This window comes from Hyaena hyaena, unplaced genomic scaffold (assembly GCF_003009895.1).
Source record: "Hyaena hyaena isolate Hyena2069 unplaced genomic scaffold, ASM300989v1 scaffold_17, whole genome shotgun sequence".
NCBI classification, from domain to species: Eukaryota; Metazoa; Chordata; class Mammalia; order Carnivora; family Hyaenidae; genus Hyaena; species Hyaena hyaena.
Genome location: NW_024080648.1, coordinates 565,696 through 589,321, shown reverse-complemented (window position 1 = coordinate 589,321; position 23,626 = coordinate 565,696). Strand labels below are relative to the sequence as shown.

Genomic DNA, 23,626 nt, shown 5'->3' with positions numbered 1-23,626 from the left:
TTGTCCCTGATAATTCAGCAATTTAATGATTTAAATTTTCAATGGTTGAAAAGATTCCTGTTATGTTAATCATCATGATTTATGTGCTTATAAAGTATAGCATGATGGGAAAAACCACAGATTCTAGAGCCGAACTATATGGCTTCAAATTCCAGAAATACTACTTATTACTTATGTGACTCTGGGCAAGGTATTTAACTTCACTGTGGGCAATGTATTTAACTTCACTGTGTCTCAGTTTTCCTCATCTATAAAATAAGGATACAAGTACAAGCTACCTGGGCACCTGGGTGGTGTTCAGTAGGTTAAGTGCCCATGATCTCAGCTCAGGTCTTTTTTTTTTTTTTTTTTTAGTTTATTTATTTTTGAGACAGAGAGAGACAGGGCAGGAGCAGGAGAGGGACATAGAGAGAGGGAGACACAGAATCTGAAACAGGCTCCAGGCTCTGAGTTGCCAGCACAGAGCCCGAAGAGGGGCTCGAACCCACGAACCGTGAGATCATGACCTGAGCTGAAGTCGGATGCTTAACCGACAGAGCCACCCATGCGCCCTGAACTCAGCTCAGGTCTTGACCTCAAGGTCTTGACCTCAGGGTCCTGAGTTTGGCCTCACCTTGGGCTTCATGCTGGGTATGGAACCTACTTTAAAAAAGAGCAATTTACCATAGGTGTGCTGTGAAATTAAATAAGTTTATAGCTGTGTTTTTGAAGTAGAGAATCTGAAGGGACTCCATTTAAGAAAGGCTTCTTCATCTCTGTTATTTTTCTACTAGGCTCCATTTACTCATATTCCGTATTTTGCCTATAAAGAAGCAAAAGAAGCTACGTTCCCACTCTAAGGTGGGAGTAGAAATTTTGTCCAAGGCCCCAAATACCAGCTAACACCTAAGAAGACCCAGACCCCAGACATGTCTCAGGACATCAGCTTCAAACAAATCTTGGCTGGTGCTGGCATCAATGCCCCTACCTTCGGTCTGGAATAACTTATTGTTCACCTGACACTAACCTGTGACTGGACCCTACCCTGGATTCCTCGAGGAACATGTACTGTGGATCCTTTTCTAATATAAACCCTTAGCCCCAAGCAATAACGAGAGTTATTCTCTTGTTCCTTTCCTTGCAGAGTCTCCCAGACACTATCTACTATTCCCCACCTGTCACTTATACCATTCAGTAAACTCTGTTTCACTTTCTCTGGCCCACACTTGATTCCGTCCTTTGTGAAGCCAAGGACCCTCCTGGCTGGTCCGGCGGGACCCTCCCCTGTGTTCTTGGACTCAGGCCGCTTGCATCACTTTCACAGAGTGAATAATCATAGATATGAATTACTAGTATTGGCATTATTATAATCATTCTTCTTGTGATGTGTCCACCCCTGGACCTTTGAAATGTATATTTGCTGTAGTTTTTGGCAGATGTCAAATTTTTTGACATCACCTGCATTTCAAAAATGTGTTTACTGAGGATCTCTTATAAGTGAGACACTTTGAAAGGCCTGTGGCTGAAATACTTGTAACAATAAAACACTCTTGTGTTTAGGTTTAAAATCTGGAAGGGAAACACGTACATAGAAGACACTGTTAGCACGCACCAATAGTAGGTTCTCCTTACTTTCCTTGGGAGGTCCTACTTTTATCTGAGTCACTTTTGGGCTAAGAAAATGGAAAGTTCAAGTTCAGATAGGAAGGCACAGTAGAATCTTACAGTTGCAAAGATTATTCAATAATGAATTACACATTGCAAAGAAATAAAAAATAACAGAAATAACATGTCATATGAAAATATAATACATTTATACTAGCATTAAATATACTGTTTCTTACAGTAGCAACTTTGTCTCTTTTCAAATAAAATAGAACATCTTAAGATCTTAGTTTCACAAAATGTCACTGTGAATAGTTTACAAAAACCCAAATAAAATGAGTTTTCTAGAACTCTCAGAAATGTTTGGAAATATCTTTAGAATGAAATCAACTTCATTATATTTACAGGTTCTGTGAAAAAGAATGCCATCTTGTTCACGAATCACAGGAACTCAAAATCCTCTTTTCTGTTGTTTACTTAAACAAAAGGAAAATTACAGAAATGTATGTGTATCTATACTAAATCATGGAATTTAATGAAATAATCTCATTTAAAACCAGATTTAAGTTTCTCAAGATGTTTGACTCAAATGTTTACTATAACCTAAATTATCTTATCCTTATAGTACAGGCCAGCAAATTATGGCCAACTGCCTATTTTTAGAAATATAATCTTACTGGAATACAGTTGTGACAATTTGTTTACATATTATTTATGGTTGCTTTTACTACAATGTCAGAGGTGGGTATTTGTGACAGGTAGTGTTATGTCCTACAAAGCTGAAAATATTTACTATATGACCCTTAATAAGAAAAATTTACTAACCCTGCTGATGGGCTTAGTAGTTTTTATTAATTTATCAACTTGTAAATATTTCTAATTTGACTCAGAGTCCAATGCACTAAAACTGAAACTTATACTCTTTATTGTATTTAGGAGTTTTAAACAGAAAAGGGTTTTTGTTTGTTTGTTTGTTTTTAGGTAAGTTATATCTTCAATGTGGGGCTTGAACTCATGACCCTGAGATCAAAAGTCACAGGTGCTACCTACTGAGCCAGCCAGGTGCCCCGAAGCAGAAATATATTTAATTCAAGGAATGAGGTATCCACGATATTGCTGGAAGAGCTGAAGGGGAAAGGTCTAGGTAGTGGCTCTTGGAATGTCTCCCAGAACAATTTAGAAATGACCTCCCTGGGGACCTCTCCCCTGGAGGGATCTGGGCCCAAAGAAACAGGTACAGGCCTCTGCCTCCTCAATCGTTTCTCTCACCCAGAGAACTGAAGAATGAACACCATTCTCCAGAACTTTGCTTCAGGAATGGTGTACAAAGCTCCATGTATCTGTTTGCCAGAAGCAATGGGTCAGGACACTGGGAAGACAGCCTCTACCTCACTTCTGCTTTCTGATTTGCAAAAGAATTATTCTAATTGGGAAATGTGTGCTCAGGCAAGAGAGTCTGGAAAATGTTAAATGTGTCCCTTTTTTTTTTGTCTTTTGCTTTCAATCTCTCCTTCTAAAGACGGGTGGAATGGACAGATGTTGAAAGAGACAATACAGACAACTCACCTGATAACAAAATGAAAACAACAATTATACTTATTAAAATTATGAAATTAGAGGATAAATATTACAGGATATTTAAAATGCGTATCTAAAATTACACACAAACACACACACACACACACACACACACGCATGCATGCACACATACACGTCTACATCTATAAATGGTGAAATGCTAATATTCCATTCAGCGGGATTGCAATCATATATTCTGGTTAACATATTGCTTTTGCTCAGTCAACATATTGCTTTTAGCTCACAACAAATTAAAATCTCAAAGCAAAGGGAGACTTTACGTGAATTTAAAATTATCCCGGGCAATTCTGATACTTTTAGCTTTTTTTCCTTCTTTTTTTCTCACTCCATACTTTCAATGCCACCTCCATTGAAAACTACACACATATGATAAAATAAAAGCAAATACACCGAAATATTTATAATGGTTACTCCTATGTGGTGAAATTATTCCTGTTTCTCACCTACCTTTCAACATTATCAAATCAAAACATACGTTTAACCATATCACTTTTTTTATTTAAGAAGAGCTTTCATTGCATTAAGATTATAACTTAATTTGGTAGGTACCAAAGTTGTGTTGTAGAATTATACGACTTTGTCTTCTGTTAGCAGTTCATGGAGGCAAATACCTGTTTCCTTAAACCTTTATTGCTCTGAAGGTTGTTCTGTAATTTTTTAAAATTATTTATTTTGAGAGAGAGAGCTTGAGCAGGGGAGGGGCAGAGAGAGAGGGAGAGAGAGTCCCAAGCAGGCTCAGCACTGTCAGCACAGAGCCCAATGCTGGGCTCAAACTCACAAACCATGAGATCATGACCTGAGCTGAAATCAAGAGTCAAGCTACCCACACTTCCCTGTTCTGTTATTTTTAACTTTGTCATTTAATAAGTAAGATTTCTTTCTTGTTAATATGTTTTGTGCATTTAGATGATTTTCTCAGTGCACTGTTTATTTACATTTATCTTATGAATCACCTGCCTATCGGATAGTCTTTTGAAGTTTTTCTTTTTGCTGTATAGATTTTATGAGATCTTATGTACTGAGGACCATGACTTCCTGTGTTTTAATTATTATTATAATTATTTCCATTTTTTTGTGTTTGGTTATGCTTGTTGTGGTATTTTATAATATGACTTTTAAAAACTTTTTATGCAGTCATCTATGAATCTTTTATGGTTTTATTTTCTGCCTCTTTTTTCTACTTTCTTCTTGATGTTTTTTATTTATTTCTGAGAGAGAGAGAGAGAGACAGTGTGAGCAGGGGAGGGTCAGAGAGAGAGGGAGACACAGAATCTGAAGCAGGCTCCAGGCTCTGAGGTGGCAGTCAGCACAGAGCCTGACATGGGGCTCGAACCCACAAACTGTGGGATCATGACCTGAGCTGATGTCAGACGCTTAACTGACTGAGCCACCCAGGCGCCCCCCCCCTTTTTTTCTTCTTCCTTAAAGAATCTTTCTTAACTCATCATCATAAACAATGTTTTAGGTAGGACAAAGACAAAAAAGGCCGCAAAATAAGAGAAAAATACTTGTAATATACCTAACCTTAAATAAACTTGATATCCAGGGGTGCGTGGGTGGCTCAGTCAGTTGAGTGCCTAACTTTGGCTCAGGTCATGATCTCACGGTTCGTGGGTTCGAGGCCCATGTCAGGGTCTTCGGGTTCTGTGTCTCCTTCTCTCTCTGCCCCTCCCCTGATCACTCTTTGTTTCTCTCTCTCGCTCTCAAAAATAAACAAACATTAAAAAAAACACTGATATCCAGACCATATGAAACATTCCTACAAATAATTACTTGCTAAATAAAATATATGAAAGAATAGAAGATATTTTAGCTCAGTAATTTCATTTTTAAGTATATGCCTGTATTAATCAGGGTTCTCCAGAGAAACAGAACGAGTACGAGATCTCTCTCTATATATAGATGTAATACAGCTATATAAAGGAGATTTATTAAGAGAAATTGGCTCATGTGATTATGGAGGCTGAGAATCCCATGATCTGCCATGTGAGAGCTAGAGACCCAGGGATGCCACTGGTGTAATTCAGTCCAAGGCTGAAAGCCTGAGAAGAGGGGAGACAATTTTGCAAATACTATTCAGGTTCCCAGTGGACTAGATGCTGATACACTGGGGTGGGCAGTTTACTGAGTTCACAATTCAAATGCTAATCTCATTCAGAAATACTCTTGCAGACACACCCAGAAATTAGCTTTAATCTGGGCACCCTGTGGTCGGTCAGCCAAGCTGCCACATCAAATTCACCATCCCAATACCTCAAAGAGATTCTTGTACATATGCACAAAGAGATGTAACTACATTCGCAATCTTCAAATACAATGGTTTTGTAACCACTCCAATTGGAAACAACTCAAATATCCATTAGGAATAAAATGAATAGATACTGTGGTGCACTGATTGTCACACCCTTTCATCTCAGGAAACTTTTGTACTATTACAAATTACTGATCACCTCAGGGCTTCCTTATACGAGTTATGTCTATCAGTATTTATCATATTAGAAATTAAAATCGAAGACTTAAAAAATGATTTAAAATAGCAATAAATCCATTGTATACACTCATATTAATAACTTATTTTATGTAGAATAAGTATATTTTCCACACAGGAAAAAAACTGGCATCATTTTACATTTGTGCAAATATAAATCTGTTTAATGCCTGATTATTAGAAGATAGCTGGAAATTCTCATATCAGCTTCTACATTCAACTGATGCAATATGTTACATATAATAAAGTATATGAAAAAAATACAGTCTCATACAGATGTATCACTGGAAAAATGAGAAGTATTTTAAAAACTGTTAAGTCTATTGTTGCTATTCTATGTTGATACTACACCAAAATTTGACAAGTGATCATCCCTTTTTTGTTTGTTTATTTTGAGAGGGGTGGGGAGAGGCAAAGAGAGAGAAAGAGATCGAAAGAATCTCAAGCAGGCTCCACAGTGACCCCCATGTGGGACTTGACCATGAACCATGAGATCATGACCTGAGCTGAAGTCAAGAGTTCGGCAATTAACTGACAGAGCCACCCAGGCATCCTTGATAAGTGATGGTTTCTTGAAGGTTAACTGCAGGGTGGAATTTGAAGCCATAATAATGGGGTGTTTGGGTTCTTTTACTGTTACATTAAAAATGATCAACCTGTCTTATACTTTGAATCAACCTCTTACTCTACTTGATTTTGTAACATTAGGTAAGGTCATTTGGAAAATATAGTTTATTATGCAAATCTTCCAAATATTTATATAGTCTTCATAGAATATTCTAAAAAATACATTATAAAAGGATCTCTATGGATCTCATTTTAAAAGTCATTAAGTTTGGGGAATATGTCAAATTCACACTTTGAAAATTTCTAATCTTTGATTTAAAGTATTCATTATATTGTTGGCAACACATACGTTCCCCCTTCTCCCTTGAAGTCTAAGCTCACTTTGTTCTTTTTTGAGAACATGTCTGTTAAATACTCAAGTCACAACGACCATATTTTGTCTGCCAATAGTTCTTTCAAGTAAAAAAGTATTTCATGAAAAAGTGGCTAATTTAGTTATGACTCGGACAACTGCACACGTGTTTTTAACATGCAGAATATTTTGAAGAGTGTACTTGAGCTTTGTGTTTAAAAAAATGATACCATTTAGGGCTTCATCAAGGATACTCTGTAGCGAAACTGCCAGGGTTATTTTTCCTGTGAATGTGGGCAGTGAAGAAAGCAACAGGAAGTAAGGCAGTTTGGTGCCACTGCATGGACTTACGTTACGGCACCGGCAATTTTACCCAATTGTAACTCTGACATATCAATCAATGCAAATGAAACACAGTGAAAAAGTCAATTAGCATCATATTATTACAGCGAAAGTAGATCTGATCTTGTGGACCTAAAAGAGATGTGGGAACCCCATGTATCCACAGACCACACTTTGAAGACTACTCTTTTAGTGTATTATCATAACTTAGGTGTATTATTCAGCAGTGAATACGGGTAAACTAAAGATGTAGGTAACAGTACAGATCAATCCTATACCTCCTGTAACTTGTTTAAAAAAAGAAGATCCAAATAACACATATGATTTTAGTCACATAAAGTTCTATACAAGCAAAAATAAACTCTTATTTTAGGGATGTATACAGGTGGTAAAAAATAGAGAGAGAGAAGCAACAGCATGTTTACGACAAAAAGTCGTAATAGTAGTTACCTCTGTACCTCTGGGAAAGGGATGCAGTTGTGAATCGGGACAAGATATCGCGCTTACTTGTCGGGGACAAGTAAGATAGTCAACTTACTTCATGTTGAATTTTCTTTTGCCTGGAGAGTTACTGCTTAATTTGTATTGCCTATTACTCAACATGGGCCATGGCAGCCCACATATATTCTTCTTCTCTGTTGCAAAGATAGCATAATGAGGGTCCCTTAAACATAGGCTCTGCAAGTTTGCATGTCTAATAAAAAAGCTTACTGTTTTAACGCTTCTCTAGTCATAGATTTTAAAGATTAAGAAAAGGCTGGTTTACGCAAGATAAGATACAGTAGACTTTTGGTATTTGATGTTTGACAATTTATAAATAGCGTGACGGTTCAGAATATGTAGTAATCTGTAAATTAGCAGAGGCACAAATTTAGATGACACACACTGGGGGGTGTTGTATAGGAACACTTCTTAGTTAATGAGAAAATCTCACGGATCACATAGCCAACACTAATGTGACATCATCGGTGTGACTTAATTAGTCAGGACTACGTGTAGGGGTGTCTAATTTACTCTTCATTTTATTGAACAGGAGCCTTGAAAACGATGTAGTTAATTGGTGCTCATATGGAAAAGTGATGCAGGGTATATAAAATGAAAACTTGGGTAACGGTACAAAATCATTTTAATGAATGTCATAGTAATAAATATTAAAACTAAAAGACAGTATAGAAAGGTTATTTTGCTGTAAATTTTTAATTCTTATTAATTTTTTGTAAAGTCCACCTAAACATTACTTCATTAGAAATGAGAAATTTTGGGGGTGCCTAGGTGGCTCAGTTGGTTAAGTGTCTGACTTCAGCTCAAGTCATGATCTCACGGTTCGTGGGTTCCAGCCCCGCGTCAGGCTCTGTGCTGGCATCTTGGGGTCTGGAACCTGCTTCAGATTCTGTCTCTGTGTCTCTCTGCCCCTCCTTGGCTTGCACTCTGTCTCTGTCTCTTTCTCTCAAAAATAAAAATTAAAACGTATTTTAAGAAGAAATGAGAAACTTTATTTCAGAGAAGAAAACCAATGTGTTTTTAATTATGAGAGGTCTCAGGTGACCTTAGTGGGTTTATATCTGAACCTGGCCCCATGATTTTTACTACCGTTTAGTTACTGACTGTCATGTTTTGGAGGATAGGAAGTGGAACCTGTAAATTTTATTCCTGTTTACTTTTAATATATTTGGAATTTATTAAATTACACCAAACATTACCTGAGCTTATGTTAAAACAACCTAATTGAAACAATTAGCATATATGTGCTGGTTTTGCTGATTCTATCCATTGGTACATTAGTTCATACCTGTAGTCATGACAGGTATGTCATACTCTTTTATTTAAGAGTAGTTTGATTCTGATGAAATCAGAAAACATGTAAAGTCATCTTGCAAACATAATAGTATAAAATAATGTTATGATTAGTAGGAGCGTTTCCATATAACTAATACAAATATGATTACTGCCAGGTTAGCTGACACAGGGGATGCTATCAAGAGATCATTGATAATCAGGCCAGACCAAAGCATGTCCACTTCTCTTTCCTAGTAGATCGACTAGAAGGCAGGGATGCAAGAATGTAGACAGAATGAATTGAAGAACATTTGATTTAGGAATAAGGCTGTGAAAAGAATTCAATAATTAAATTTGAAAGGGCTGCTATGGGGATTCATTAAGGGAATCATCAAAATATCAGGAGGAAAAGAAAAGATTTCAGAGATGTGAAGAAGTCACACATTGTGATTTTGCAGTAAGCCAGCAATATTCACTAAATATTCACACTAAATCACTGTGATATTCACTAAAAATATTTTCTGGACATACAGACACATCCATTCACCAGTTTCTTTAACATTTCACTACCATGCAATCTCTAGTATATAAGAGAGAAACTTATTCTAAGTGAATAAAAATGAGTGACTTCTCTTGTTTTAATTATACAACTTGAAAAGAGTTTTTAATTAAATAATTCCTGGGTAATATTTTGATACTGAAATTTCAGCTGACGCTGAGAGTAAAAACTCAGCTAGATCCTCTGAACCTTCAAGTTAGGGGAGAATTTTAATGTTAATAAGTCAGAATATGAGTAAAAAGGGTTATCATTCCTTTAACATGTGTCAAGCTGGAAGCTAGTGAGCCATTAGTCTTTCCAAAGAAGAGACTATCCTTGGGGCACCTGGGTAGCTCAGTTGGTTAAGTGCCCAACTTTGGCTCAGGTCATGATCTCGCAGTTCGTGGGTTCAGACCCGTGTTGGGCTCTGTGCTGACAGCTAGCTCAGAGCCTGGAGCCTGCTTCGGATTCTGTGTCTCCCTCTCTCTCTGGCCCTTCCCTGTTCATGCTCTCTCTCTCTCTCTCTCAGAAAGAAATAAAACATTTAAAAAATTAAAAAAAGAAGAGAATATTCTCATTATTTTAAACTTATATGAAGCACAAACTAGCATATTCTAGTATTGATAAAGATAGTAATTAACATTTCTGAAAATTTTCATGCATTTAAATGTAAATTGAATCAACCCATATCAAATTTTATGTCATGTCATAAATCATGTGGAGTTTCAAATTCTCAGAATAGGTTGTGGTTTCTTGCTATATTTTAAAACCTAGAAATAAAATCTGGTGGAGGATAAAAGTATTTTACCAGATAATTCAATCTTCTCATTATTATCCTCTCATTTTTTTTCTGCCAACTATTAATAAATGATACTGATTCCTTTTATGTTGTTGCTTGAATGTAATAATTTTAAATCTTACTAGGATAGATTGTAAATCTATATGAAAAGTGAAAAACACACTGAAAAACTGCTGACTTTCAAAGTGGAGGCAATAAAGTTAATAGCCATTTTTTTTTCTAGCAGTTGACATATGATGTGTATCAATATCAGAAATAAATATAAAGTTTCTTAAGTTAGAGGTTGAATAATAGTTGAAAGTCAGTTTCTTAAGTCAGAAGTTGAAATACTTGTATAATACTGATCCTATAATATACACATTTTTTTTCTATCAAGGTAGCATAAAGAACTGTTTTATAATGATTCTGAATTAAATCATTGGACTCTCAGTATTAAGAAATAACACTTCAGATTTAGAAAAAAAGAGAAAAATAAATACTTTTTCATTATTCAACAAAAAGAAAGTCTTTTGTGGTTTGTTACCTTTGCATTCAACTGCTCTTAAACATAAGCAATTTATCTGTTCCCGAACTGCAATATCATGTTTCAAGTTCTCATTTAAGTATTGAAACTTAGGTTAAAGTTCTAAGTTTCTTCTTTTAAAATTCAATAATGCCTTTCAGAGATTTGAGACATCTGTGTACAACTTAACTGTATTTGCATGTGAGTTATATTAATTATATACTAATTGTAGAGTTGTGATTTTTAAAAATATCTCATAATTCAAGGGTAAATATTCTATATATGATGACAACAGTTTTAAAATAGAATTCTGTAATATTTCAGAGGACAGATCTTCATTTAAAAATACCTGCCAGATATCATCGATATCATTGGGCATACCTGAAAACTGGGTAGTTGGAACTGAGAATGAAAGAATTGGTCAAGTTGACCCAAGACCAACCATGACTTAATGTCACTTTTGTAGGCAATGCTGTCCTTGGTCTTTATTTTACTAGTCTCCACTGCCTTTATCATTGCAGATGATCAAGAGAAAAAAAAATTAACTATTAGAACTACTTGATCACTAACACTTTCAATAAACTTTCCTTTATCTTTTGAGTGGCTGCCTCTCAAATCTCCTACTTTAATCAAACCTATGACCTAACTCCTCAGCTCCTTTCCCTGGGCTGTGGGGGTAAGGGCGAAGGGGAGGGGGGGGGGTTGCTCCTGCAGAGGCTGCACTACAAATTCATCATCTCCAATTTGACTGAGCCCTTATAACCTCTCAATCTTTTTACTTGTCCTTATTCTTCCCCTCAGCATCTAATGAAACTTCTAGAAAATTCTAGCAAATTATCTAAACTCATGCATCCTTGATAAAAATGTGAATAGAAGCCTGACCTTCTTCTAGTTACTGACTCCAACATGCACATTTTCTTATAGATGTCTTCAGTAGTCTTGCCCTTATAGCAGCAGGTGGCTTTGTCCCTCCAATCCCTGCTTTTCCACAAGTACATCTGATCTCCTCCTTGTATCTGATCCCATTTTGTAGCCTGGGTTCTGCCCTACCAACTGTGCTCTCCTTTGTCTGTTTTTCAACCATTTCAGTTTTTCTAGCACCTGCTCCTTGGCCTATAAAAATATTTTAATAAAAATAAACTGAGAAGCAAATAAATAAGTATTAAAATGTTGTTATGAAAGAGCTTTATTGGACCTGTTAATGTTTCTTAAAATCTCCTTTTCTGATATCAGTACAGCAGGTGTGCATATGTGTGCACATATGTGCTTGTGTGTTGACAGGGAATATTGTTTTCTATCCTTTACCTTTAACCTGTGTCCTTGAACAGGCCATCTTCACTTTAAATAATTCTGACATGAGTCATTTTCAGTTGCCGTCGGTAAACTAACCAGGTTGGGACATGATGGACTTGCTCAGTGTAAGCCCCACATCAGCAAATCAAAACTTAACTGAATTCCATGCTCAGATCTCTCAGAAAAGGAAGGCCTCTGTCAATAAATCAGTGCTTGCGGGCTCAGCATATTATCCAACTGTGTTCCAAGACTTTCCTTGGCTTTCTATAACCAAAGTAACTCTGCTTTAACAAATCAGCAAATGCCCAGTATTGTTCCTGAGTATCTAGGTCTATAGAAATCTCTAGCCTTGCACAGATCCCCGGAGCTCCTTTCCATCCTTTGGATGCTGTCCAACTTAAGACTCACTGAATAAAGCACATACAGTCTTTGAAATTTATCCAGTTAAATTTTATTCTTGAGCATCATGATTTACTTAAATAATTATATTGTTATTCCCTCAACAACATGGGCCAGTTGTCAGTTACTGTGGTATATTCGCTCTCAGAAATTTTGTAAAGCACCACCTCGATGCCAGCTCTTAACCCACATACCATTCCTCTCCCTCTCTCTCTGCCCCTCCCTCTCTCAAAATAAATAAATAAACATTTAATCCACATACCATTACTTTAAATAACATGCACACTTCCCACAATGTCTTTGTTGATTCCTACATGTCTGGTTTTAGGTTTACGCACAGGCAGCAAAGCACATGGTTGTGTTGCCTCTTTGTTCCCTGGCAATAAACCCACATGACAGTTTACAAAATTGGATATCAAAAGAGGCATCTGGCCAAGAAAGATGAAAGGAGGAACAGGAAAATGAAAGGCATTCAGGCTGGAAGTCAAATTCCAATAAAAAAAAAAAATTCCAATCAACTGTAAAAAGAGTTGCAAGAGAAACAGCTGAGGAGGGAGTGTTCAAACAGCTACTACTCAAGGGACTCTCGATATGCAGCTAGGGGGACACAGCAAAAGCCAACTTACTGACAAAAGTTCAGGAAGTGGTTGTGACAAAAATAATTAAGATGTTCTAGAGAAACTGATGCTGGCGCAAACTTCACATTAAAGGAACTCTCAGAGATATTTAATGACTTGGAAGCAAAGGATAAAATGTTGAAGCTATTCCATCTTGGAAAAGAATACTATAAATTGCCAACATATAAAAAAGATGCTTCCTCTGTATAATGTTAGATGATCAGAAGAAGCAAGCATTATTGATACTACTCCAGATCCATTTTCTTTTTATAAAGTAACAAAACACTTACATATTCAATGTTTCAATTTTTAACATTACAATGTATTAAAAATAAGTTTTACTCTTTTAAAAATTTTCCTGTATATTTATCGCTTACAGTAAGAGAGTTCTTAATGTTTGGACAAAAGTGAATTTTGAAGTTAATGGAACTATGGTAATTTTTCTCATTGACTAAACTTGCCTATCACATTTTCTTTTTTTTTTTTTAATGCTTTTAATGTTTACTTATTTTTGAGAGACAGAGCGCAAGTCGGGGAAGGGCAGAAAGAGAAAGAGACACAGAATCGGAAGCAGGCTCCAGGCTCTGAGCTGTCAGCAGAGTCTGATGCGGGGCTCAAACTCAAGAACTGCAAGATCATGACCTGAGCCGAAGTTGGACGCTTAACCGACCGAGCCATCCAGGCGCCCCGCCTATTACATTTTCATTAGGCACAGTCATTTTCACTGTCCCACACTGCCATTCAAAGTCAAGACCGCTTATAGTTAAAGCGGGTGTTTTTATGACAGTGGAATGATGGTGTATCTAACCATCAGTCTGTACATATTGTGTAAACATAACACATAATAGCAATTAAGATATAATGACAAGCTATGTGAACAAAAATGTTATTTGCAGACAATTTCCTTCTAAAACATCAGATAGAATGGCAGAAAGAAAACTCTAATTAAACACATTGTTCTGTTTGATGGAACTCTGCCAGCAAGATGGTATCACTCTAGAAGTTGTGATCTGAAATAGCATGATCAAGAAACTAAATACAAAGCCATCATTTTTAAAATCAAACAATTTATAACAAAAAAAAATGATACCGATATAATGATACACTTAATGAAAGGCGTGATGAATAGATATTTGCATGGAGTAGTTCTTAAAAATGTTTGTAACTGGAATTCTTTGACCCAGTGAAGTTGGTTTGCTTAGTCTGTTTTTACGTTGTGATCTCCCTATATCCATAAGCAATATCAATATTGACAGTTCCCACGGCACCACTACAGCATTTGCTCAACATTTTGCAGATGTGTGCACATAGATTAAAAGACAAAAGTCGGCTTTTAATCCCCTGGCTTCTGAGATTGCTTTGCCCCCAGACTCCTTTTATGTCCTAGAATTGCCAAGGTCTGATTTTTGCTTGGGTATCAATGTTGTTCCAGGCTTCTCCTTCCTTCTGAAGATTTCTTACATGTTGTGCTCACTCCTTTATAAAACTAATTTCCTTTTCATGTAAACATTCAAAGTAGACTCTTTAAGAATACACATATCAGCTATATAATTGTATTGTGGGTTTTAAGAACTCAAATATTACTGGGGTGCTTTTGTAGCTCAGTCAATTAAGCTTCTGACTCTTGGTTTCAGCACAGGTCATGATTTCATGGTTTGTGAGATGGAGCCCCACATCGAGGTCTTTCCTAGAAGCAGGGAGCCTGCTTGGGATTCTCTCCCTTCTTCTGCCCTTCCCCTGCTTCCTCTTTCTTTCTCTCTCACTCTCTCAAAATAAATAAATAAACATAAAAAAAAGAACTCAAATGAAAGAATGTATACTGCTTTCTACGGTGCCCTAAATCTGGGAATTTTAAAGTGATAGTAAGTTCGGCTTAACTGCCATAAAGGCTTTAGTGTCCTTGAAAGAGGAAGAGATACCATAGCTCTCGGTCATGTGGGAGCATGATAACGGAGCAAGATGGAGCCCTCTGCAAGCCAGAAATACGCTCTCAGCAAGAGCTCACCGTGCTAACAACTGATCTCAGACCTCCAGCCTCTGGAGCTGTGAGGATAAATGTTGGTTAAGACACCCAGTATTTTATTACCATAGTAGCCCAAGATGACTAATACACAGTCCTTTTTTCTCTTTTTCTTTGATAGCTTTTTACCACTTCTCTCTTTTTTCTTGGTGTTTTGTAGACAATGATACGTATCTGGGTATAATTTTTTTGTCCTTATTATTTGGTGTGTTCTTGGAAAACCCACATCTTTCTTCTTTTCTGGAAATCTCTAACTTTTGCTCTTCGAATTCTGCTTTTCTGTTTTGGGAACTATGCTTAGACTTCTACTGGAACTTCTAAGTCGATCTTCTATGTAATTTTAAAGTTCTCTCTTTTTGATTTATTTCATACTTCTTTATCTTCTTACATAAATACAGGATACATAAAAACATAGGTGGCTTAGGATAATTTTTCATATTTTCTTGTTTATTTTCATGGATATTATAGTTCCCTTTCTCGCTCTGAAGGTTTTAAATGTATTTATTTTAAAGTGGTTTAGCATCGTGCTTTTATTTTATTTTATTAAAAATTTTTTAAATGTTTTATTTATTTCTGAGAGAGAGAGAGAGAGAGAGACAGTGTGAGCAGGGGAGGGTCAGAGAGAGAGGGAGATACAGAATCTGAAACAGGATCCAGGCTCTGAGCTGGCTGTCAGCACAGAGCCCGACAGGGGGCTCGAGCCCATGAACCGTGAGATCATGACCTAAGCAGAAGTTGGATGCTTAACTGACTGAGCCACCCAGGTGACCTAGCATCATGCTTTTAAAAGTTTTTACTTTGAAATCATTTGCCTTCGTATTGCTGATTTTTTTTGTCTTTCTTGGTGTTAGTGTTCCTCACGTGATTTGTAATTTCAGCCTAAAGGTTTATCTTGATTGGAACATTCTTCTCTCTTTTTCTACCTTCCTCTCTTGTCCTGTGGAAGTCTTGCTGCTGACTCCAAACCAGCAAGCAAGTGTGAACCCTGATCTTCGGCTGGTAGGCATGGGCTCACATCCAAACAACAGTGGATCCATTCACCTGTCTGTCTGTGATTCCACTTTGGTCCTGCCTGAGGTATTTATTCTGCCCTTCTCCATCCAGTGCAGCTAACCGCTCTCTGTAGTCACAGGCCAGCACAATGGCTCCAGACTTTTTCGGGTCTGTCACCAACACATTCCTCAGCCTTCGGTTTCATGTAGTAGAGAAACCTGGCTTTTCTAGTATACTAATTATAGGAACCTTTGGTTCCTACTAATTACCAAATTTTATGGCATATTTATGGACTCAGAGTCCAACAAGACCTTGTAGAAACTGTGTATATATCTATGTGCATGACACACACATACATACACATACACATATATGTGTTGTTTCCTTGTGTGTTAGTCCAGATTCTTGAGAAAGAGACATCAAAACAGGGTTTAATCCTGTAAAAAAATGTATTATGTCAACATCTGTGAGAAAAACATAGGACAAGAGCCAGGAGAGGTTGTGTGATGGCTCCTACAGAAGGAGACAGAGAAGGAAGGTAGAGTGGAAGCATCTTAGACTGCAGTCTGTTCTAAAGAAAACTCACCAAGGCCATTGCTGCAAATATGAAGCAACCTGTATGTCAGAGGAGTCCTGTATCTCCCAGGAACAGCTGCCGTGACATCACTGTCATGCCCCCTGACTACTGGAAACAGCCTATAGGAAGCATGGCCTCAGAGTGAGCACTGGGCTTTCAGAGGAGTTCAGACCCCAGTCTGTTCTGGTCATTGTACTCAGAGATCTGAGAGGTACATTCTCACGGCCACCACGCCTTGTCTTATTTTAGGTGTATCTTTTTCAAGAAACACAGATAATAATTCCAATTCAAGATAGCAGACTGATTATATGTTGAAGCCTCCTCTTCCTACACCAAATCGATACAGATAACTCAAAACAGAGGAAGAAAAACACTCTCAAAAAGGAATTAAGAACTTCAAAGACCTCAAAATCCAAGAGAACACCGTGTACAACAGAAAACAGAATTCAGAGACCGTAAGGCATTCAGCGGGCAATACTGCAGAGTGGAGAGGCAACATATTTGATGTTCAGCATCAATAATACAGGCAACAGGGGGTACTCGGGCCAGCTACAGGGTGACCTAATCAAGAAGCAGCCACAGTTGGCATGTAGGCAGTTAACAGCAAATTTGGGATGTTGGATCTAAGAGGCAAGTAACTCCCCCTTGTGGCTGCTGTAAAGATAAGATAAATGGGTTAGCAAGAGATGGTTCGGGGTACCTGATGCAAGAAGCAGCAATTTAAAATGCCCTAATAGATAGTGAACACACGTTTCATTTTTGAATTTACTGAGATCCTGAGCTATTTGTAAAGTCCGATGTGACTTGTCCATGTAGGAAGTGAGTTCTATCCCCCACTTTATCTCCTGTTTGAGTAGTACTTTAAAACAGAATCTTGATGGGCATCTGGGTGGCTCTCCGGTTAAGCATCCAACTTCAGCTCAGGTCATGATCTCACGGTTTTTGGGTTCGGGCCCCGCGTCGGGCTCTGTGCTGACAACTGATTCTGTGTCTCCCTCTCTCTCTGATCCTCCCCTGCTCACGCTGCCCCCCTCCCCTTCAGAATTAAATAAAAACATTAAAAAAAAAAAAAAACCCAGAATCTTGAAATAGCTTTGTAAACCTGTGAGCTCCAGGACATCTCCTTGTTTTCCTCTTTCCTTTCTTCACTGTTTTTTCTTTCTATTTTTAATGAACTTAAAATGGAAATTTTAAGATCCCTTTCTTCCCCTCTAAATTTAAAATTTAGATATTCTTAATTGCTTGGAAATAAGTTCATGTAAGGCCATAGAAGAACTGCATGTTCTCTCCTGACAGTCATGTTTATAGCACTCTTGGGAGTAAGCAGTTTCTTCTAAGTCTTCTTCATTAATTGCAAAAAAATACTAAACACATGGGTTTTCCTTTTTTTTGTTTTTAATTTTTAAAATGCTTACTTATTTTGAGAGAGAGAGAGAGAGAGAGAAAGAGAGAGAGAGCGAGAGAGAGCAGAGGAACGGCAGAGAGAATCCCAAGCGGGCTACAATGATGCCAGTGAAGAACCCACTTCAGGCTTGATCTCAAGAGCCCAAACCGTGAGATCATGACCTGAGCCGAAATCAAGAGTCTGACGCTTAACTGGCTGAGCCACTAGGTGCCCCTGTTTTGTTTTGTTTTGTTTTAATTCCACTCTTTCTTTCAAGATTTCACCTTTAGTAAAATTTAAACAATTATACTTTGTTTTAATTTTCATTCAGACAGATCTGATATGTTTTGAAAATATCAAAGTATCACTGATTTTTCTTCTCAATTGTTTTATGTTTTCTTCGTCTTTTTATACACATCATTTTTATAAAAGATTATTTTGTGTTTAGTTCAACACATGTTTACTTTCCTTGTTACCATGGCTTAAAGTTTATTTCTTATACCCTCTTTCATTAAGAAGCAATACAGAAATGTATCCCTCTCTAATCTTTCTAGTGGCGATTTTAGTACAGGATCATATATCTTATTTATGAGAAATAGTATGAAGATACTGGTTATACAATCATGGAAAACTAAGATTTCAAAGGCCACATGACAGCATCACACAAAACTTGTGCCATCTGTCACTGACATCCCAAGAAGTGGCAGGGGTGGGGGGAGTTATTCTGGGTGGGCAATATTCAAGCCATTTATCAAATACTGAGTTGAAACATTCTGCCTCAAATTTAAAGTAAAAAATAAAGTCCTCACTCCCCAAATCTTGGTGTTCAGACAGGCCTCAAAAAATGAGTAGGTTTTAGTCTTGAAAATGGTATTAAAACTGCAAAATTTTAAGACAAATGGTTGAAAATAGGATAGTTATAGAATGATAAGTTTTATTATTGCTATGATATCTAAAACAGACTACATATATTGTGAGTAATGTTTTACACATGTGAAAACTAGTAACACTGTAATTGACCTAGAAAAATTCTTTATAATTATATACAAGAGCAAATGATAGAAATGTATATATTCAATCTACACTATTTTTAAAAACTTGAGAATTGTCTTGTATTTTTATGTTCTGAATGTAATACATGAATGTCACAGATAACTTGCGAATTTGTATATTATATATTCATTTGCATTCCTTTAAAAAATTTATTAATATATACATATTAACACATACACAGTATGTGTATATATAATTGCTTTTTATATTTCATCTTGTACTGTGTCACTTTTTCCACATCTCTAAATAGTCTTAGAAAAACATTTTTATTGGCTCTTAGGCCACTATTTTTATTGATTTATTTAACATTCCTCTCTTTTTGATAAATAGATTGCTTTGAAGCATAAGTATAGCTTTTTGATAAAAATTATTACATATAAATTCTTGTACATACACTTAATTATTTCACGAGGAACGAATCCTAAAAGTTGAATTCTTGGTTAAAGCCATGACCTGGTGTCAGAATGTCCAGGTTAATTTACATTTCAACCAGCAAGATATGATTTGCCCATTTTACCCAGCAGTTGTTCATATCATGAATATTTACAAATAGTACTTGCTTATTTTATAGGTGACCATATTTGTTTTAATTTATATTTATTTGACTACTAGGCAGTGCCTCATATTTCATAAATTTAATTTGGAACTTTATGTGAACTTTCAGTATTTTTCGGCTTGCTTAATAGTTTTTAATATTAGTGTTTTTCTGATATCTTCATATATTAGCTATAGTGACTCTTAAATGCAAAATGCTTTGTACTGGGAGCGCCTGGGTGGCTCAGTTGGTTAAGCGTCCTACTTCAGCTCAGGTCATGATCTCACAGCTCATGAGTTTGAGCCCCACATCAGGCTCTGTGCCTTGAGCCTGTGTCAGATTGTGTGTTTTCCTTTCTCTCTGCTCCTTCTCCACTCACACTCTGTCTCTGTCTCCGTCTCTGTCTCTGTCTCTCTCTCTCAAAAATAAACAAACAAACATAAATAAATTGGTTCTATGAAGGTTATGTTGTATATCAAGTAAAAAACTAAGACTCAATATTAATTTGTCCCAATTAATTCATGTACTAGTGTATGTGCTTACAACAAATGATTTTATTGTTATTGTTTTATATATTTTTAAACTATGAAGACTATGTAATCACTCTAAATTATAAGTATTCTTATTCACGATAAAATTTAGAATCTGGGGTGCCTGGCTGACTCAGTCACTTAAGTGTCTGACTCTCGATTTCAGCTCAGGTCATGATCTCATGGTTGGTGAGCTCGAGCCCTGTGTCAGGCTTGTTGATAGCTTGTAGCCTGCCTGGGATTCTCTCTCTCCTTCTCTTTCTCTGCGTCTTTCTTTCTCTCAAAATAAATAAATAAATAAACATTAAAAGAACTTCAAAATAATTTTGTTAATTTTCAGGTAATTGGAATTTTATTTGGAATCATGTTAGACCCGTGCATTAACTTGGTATCATTGCAATCATGCATGTTACTTAAAATTTGAATGTAAGGTTTTGTTTTGCTTTGGTATAACATCTTCTCCCTGTTTTTGTGTTTCGTGATAGGAAAGATATTGAGTAAAACACAGGCATTCACACGCAGGCATTTTTGTGGTGTGTATTGTCTGTTTGTGTGTATCTTTTATTTATATTCTTCAGGCTTAATATTTTCCTCAGAGTTTCAGATAATTATACAATAAGTTAAAAATCTTTCTCCATTTGCCAATTGTTTTACCTTATTAAATACTTTGCAGTTTATGGCATCAGCCAGAATTTTTAGAAAAATATTCAATTTAAAGTAACTTAGCAATAGAATTATCCAACCTGGCAGGCCAGTTATTTACTCATTTAGGTGTTTAATTCTTTCTGAACCTTTTGGACTGTTTTATTTTTACCGATGGTCCTCCATTCAATTTATCCAAATACTTTAGTATGAGCTTTATATTTGCTTCTAGTTTATAAAATTTCTTTTTTTGTTATAAATTTTTTCTCATTCCTCCTATTATTTGATTTCCCTCTCTCTCTCTCTCTTTTGCTTAGAGAAATTGTCCATCTATTTTAAAGCTATCGGTTAGCAACATTTGGTAGTTCTGGATACTGTTCTGGATATGTGAGAAATAGGTTCTGGATAACATGAATGCAAAAGAGCCTTTGGAAAAATATGGAGTAGCCCAAATGAAAAGTTAGAAAACAGGACTTCCAGAAGGCCATGGATCAGGGTAGAGGTGTGGATAACAGAAAGTGAAGTGCATTTCTTTCAGGCTCTCTCCCTGACAGTACATGAACTCGGACTTTTTTTCATCCTGTGCCCCTCGATATTCAAATTATTGAAAAAGAGAGTCTTGTTGACATAGTTTTATGTTGATTATTATTGCTCTACAATAAATTACCTCCAAACTTCATTGCTTAATAAACCATTGTTTATTATCTCAAGGTCTCTACAGGTCAGAAGACTGGGCTGCAGTCAAGATGGTGCCGGCGTCTTCAATCGCCTGCAGGCTGACCTGAGCTGGAGGATCGGCTTCTAGGCTTACCTACGTGGCTTGTTCTTCATTTGTCTCTTTTTGCCAATTTTAAATATGTTTTTATTTAAGACAGTGCATTTGCCACGTAGGATAGTGTGCTTGTAAGTTGCTTTATTTCCTTTCCCTGTGTACGTATTCTATATTTAAGTCTCAAGAAGGTCCCGTTATTTACTGCAGCAGCTCAACTTTACAATTACCATTGAATTTGCTACGCATTTGGGTCCTTCAATATTTTGTGTGGAACAATGGTAAGCCTGTGCTCAGGTTGGCTGAATCCATCCCTTCAATGAAGGGCCCTGAGGTGCTCCCGTACCAGGGGGAGCCCAGGCATTCCTCTCGACTCGTCCCTGCACTGCGGCGATGCTTGGTAATGACGAGGCTGCAGACTTTCTCCAGCCCTTTCGCTGATGTTCAAATTCTCCTTTGTAATCTGATTCTTATCCAGCCAACTGACGATGTCATTACACTTGTCGAGAATGTTTTGTTTGTCCAAAGTAGATCTTGCCTTGAAGTTTTTCATCTTCAGCCCTTGCTTTCACACTGAATGTATAGGATGCAAGCCAATTCTTGGAAGGCAGAGGCACTGAGAAGGCCCCTGCATCAACATCCAAAGTGACTTGCATTTGAGGAACACTATGGGGTGCAGGGGGTGGGTCTGTGTATTCAAGCTTGTGAAACAGGTTATTGTCCTTGGTGGTGGCATGCTCACCTCCAGAAACCTGAATCAGCTCACCAGGCTGGGCGTCAGCAAAGGTAACGGAAGTCTGTGCCTGCCTGGTAGTATGGAGTTTGATCAGGATAGTCATGACTGCCAGCAGTTTTAGTGACAGGGAGAAGAGTAACGTCTATGCACAGCACAGTTTAGATTCTAGGTTTTCATTTTAGATTTGCCTCCTATGAGGACGGTTGCCTGGACCTCCCCGTTCCACAAATGAGTGTGCTCACGATACGGCTACTGACTCCCCAGAGCTAGTGTTGCGAGAAGAGTGAGCATAAAGTCACAGCACATTTTATGACCTAGTATCAAAATCCACTCTATCACTTTGCTCTATTCTATACACTGAAAATGAGTCTGTATGTGCAGTTCACACTCAAGGGGAAAAGATTTAGGCTTTACCTCTTGAAAAAAAAAATCAATAGAGAACTTATTTTAAACCATCAGAAACAAATCAGAAGTACTCAATAGCTGATTAGAAAATGATACATCAGGGGCGCCTGGGTGGCTCAGTCGGTTAAGCGTCTGACTTGGGCTCAGGTCATGATCTCACAGTTCGTGGGTTCAAGCCCCACGTCAGGCTTTGTGCTGACAGCCAGCTCAGAGCCTGGAGCCTGCTTCAGATTCTGTGTCTTTCTCTCTCTCTCTCTCTGACACTCCCCCGCTTACGCTGTCTCTCTCTCTCTCAAAAATAAATAAAACATTAAAAAAATTATTTAAAAAAAGAGAGAAAATGATACGGCAATTTGATAAACAAGTTGCACCAAGATTTCATGGAATGAGGGAAAACACAAAATAAAATGACACTAAGAAAAGGAAAAAAAAAAAAAGCTTTTGCGTGGCAAATGCAGAGTGCCCACTTTTCAAAGATAAAATCTTGCTTGATTTTGACATAGTGACACATGCTTCTATCTTCAGGATTTTCTCTTACCTTGGTGGGTTGCTTTTATATTCTCTTCTAAATTGTTAAACTTAATCAATATTTCATTTATTTTTATGATAAACTTGGCTAGCCTGTAACATTGCCTGCAAGAATTGCATTGGTCATACCTTGAGTCATTATTATTCTTTAAAAATAACATGCCTAAAATGTAGTAATATTAAGAATACAAGTCAGTATTTTGGCATGTGTATACAGCCATTTGACGTATGTATACATTCTAACACATCACTTAGATTGGGATCAGGAAGATTTTTGGCCTCCTCTTTCCTCTTTCAAGTCAATATGCCCTCCTCACTGAAGTTTCTAACTGTTGTAAGCATAGGTTAACTTTATAATAGCTTGACTTTTATAAAAATGAGGCATCTCGGGGTGCCTGGGTGGCTCAGTTGGTTAAGCGTCTGACTTCAGCTCAGGTCAGATCTCACGGTTGTGGGTTCGAGGCCCCCATCAGGCTCTGTGCTCACAGCTCAGAGCCTGGAGCCTGTTTAGGATTCTGTGTCTCTCTCCCTCTCTCTGCCCCTCCCCCACTCATGCTCTGTCTCTGTGTGTCTCAAAAATAAATAAACTAAAAAATAA

At 37.1% G+C, this 23,626-nt stretch overlaps 1 non-coding gene across 1 annotated transcript; it reads left to right on the top strand.

The window, feature by feature from the left end:
- The first annotated feature begins 22,605 nt into the window (after nt 1-22,605).
- TRNAP-UGG lies at nt 22,606-22,690 on the top strand. Its single transcript has one exon. It is a non-coding gene; the product is annotated as a tRNA-Pro (tRNA).
- Nucleotides 22,691-23,626: the final 936 nt, after the last annotated feature.